Source organism: Rana temporaria, chromosome 3, assembly GCF_905171775.1.
Source record: "Rana temporaria chromosome 3, aRanTem1.1, whole genome shotgun sequence".
Taxonomy (NCBI): Eukaryota; Metazoa; Chordata; class Amphibia; order Anura; family Ranidae; genus Rana; species Rana temporaria.
Genome location: NC_053491.1, coordinates 35,091,134 through 35,093,182, shown reverse-complemented (window position 1 = coordinate 35,093,182; position 2,049 = coordinate 35,091,134). Strand labels below are relative to the sequence as shown.

The 2,049-nt window shown below is 42.4% G+C and overlaps 1 long non-coding RNA gene across 1 annotated transcript; it reads right to left on the bottom strand.

The window, feature by feature from the left end:
- Positions 1–268: 268 nt before the first annotated feature.
- On the bottom strand, positions 269–514 carry LOC120930280. Its single transcript, XR_005747683.1, has 2 exons — positions 469–514; positions 269–386 (listed from the first exon to the last, which is right to left on the bottom strand). It is a non-coding gene; the product is annotated as an uncharacterized LOC120930280 (long non-coding RNA).
- Positions 515–2,049: the final 1,535 nt, after the last annotated feature.

The window sequence follows — 2,049 nt, the reverse complement described above, 5'->3', positions numbered from 1 at the left end:
GATGGTATATAAAATAAATAGCAAGTTAGAGGCACTCAGGGGAAAAGAGAAACGGGTGTGTTATCCACCCAATATTATGAACAAAATGGGGAGTATGGCCTCATGTATGGAATAATGAAATGAATAAAAGTGTACCATCATCCCAATTATAATAGAAAATGGGGGAGAGTGGGGGCGAAGGGCTAGTAGCTGAAGCTAGACCTGCAGCTACCCACTCAATTGGTTTGGGGGGGGGACTATCACGGTACTGATAAATATGCATAAAACATAATGATATAAAAAAGTTTATTGATTTATTAAAATTGCAAAACAAATAATTGTACAGTTCATTGATTGGTCAACGTCGACTAGTTTCGCGGGGTTTCCGCTTCGTCAGGACAGCCAATCTATAGAGTAATGCAATAAGGATATGTAACAAACATCAGCAATACAGTAATGATTGATAAAAAAACATTGATAGTTGCTTACCGAATGAGTCAATTGATAATGCGCGGAACCAGGCGGCCTACGGGGGTCCCCCCTTGGCGGGCAAGGGGATAGTTAATCGTGAAGGTCTGGGTGTAAATAAGCAATATAAAAATATGTATATATATATATATATATATATATATATATATATATATATATATATATAAATATATAAGAGAATGTTTAACCCCATAGAATCGGTGGGCTGGGCAGGGAAGGGTATAAGGGGGGGAGGGGGAAAGGGGGGAAAGGAAAAAGAGAGAAAGGAAGAGGGGAAAAATGGGAGGCAGGGGGGAGAGGAAGAGGGGGAGGCAATCGGAGAGGAAGAAAAAAAAGGGGGGGGGGAGGAGAAAGAAAAATAAGGGGGGGAGAGGAGGGAGAATGGAGAGGCATGGGAAGGAGGGTGGAATAGGCGAGGGAAGACAGGGATAGTGGAAAAGGGGGGGGGGAGTGGGAAGGAAGGGGAGGGAAGAGGGGGAGGGAGGAGGAGCACCCACGGATAACTAGTGAGGGAAAGATTTAATGGGGGACTTACCACGATAGAAAATTGTAAGGAATGCAACCAGGCCAGGTGGAATAAGGTGCTGGTGTAATGACACCAGATCTGCCGGACAGAGGACGTGGACAGGGCAGCACAGTGGGGAATTGCCAGGGGCACATAGGTACACAGGTCCAAGGATACTGGCGAGTCCAGTATTGGGTCATCTAGGAAGGGTATCCATGAGGATGACAGATGCATGGTAATGCACGGACTAGAGGGTAGCGTGAACTGGGTAGCTCCAGGTCTAGCTTCAGCTACTAGCCCTTCGCCCCCACTCTCCCCCATTTTCTATTATAATTGGGATGATGGTACACTTTTATTCATTTCATTATTCCATACATGAGGCCATACTCCCCATTTTGTTCATAATATTGGGTGGATAACACACCCGTTTCTCTTTTCCTCTGAGTGCCTCTAACTTGCTATTTATTTTATATACCATCCAATATACCGTAGTCTGCTTAGTGATCCCATTATTGACATTGTTTGCATGCTTGATTGGTTAATAGACATTCTCGGCACTGTATGAGTGGACGTCATCTGTCCAAAATAATATATTAATTCAATATATGCTTGTTATTCCATTTCTGATTTGATATAAGTATACTAATTGTATGTACCCCTTGAATGGCTTGAAATTCTCTCATTAGGGTGGTATTATCTAAGAATCATTGACCCCTATCAAAGGTCCATGTACCATTGCGGATGGGTTACCCCCCTACCGTATAGGATTTATTATGTGTTATTCACACTCTTAATTCCAGCAACCTTAGGTCCTTCCTCTATTCCCTACTGATTTGGGAATTTCAATTTCACTGGGGTACCCCTGTATGGGTAATCCTTCCCATACAACTATTTCCTCTATTTTGCTACTTGTCCTAACATGTACACTTTTTCTTTTCTTCTTTACTATTCTACAAGCATTATTAATTTACACCCACACTCCCCCGTCCCAATTTTGGGTTCGATATACCTTTTATTACACCTATTTTCTCTTTATACCATTGTCACGGCACTTTACTGTGTCCTTGTTTTCTTTC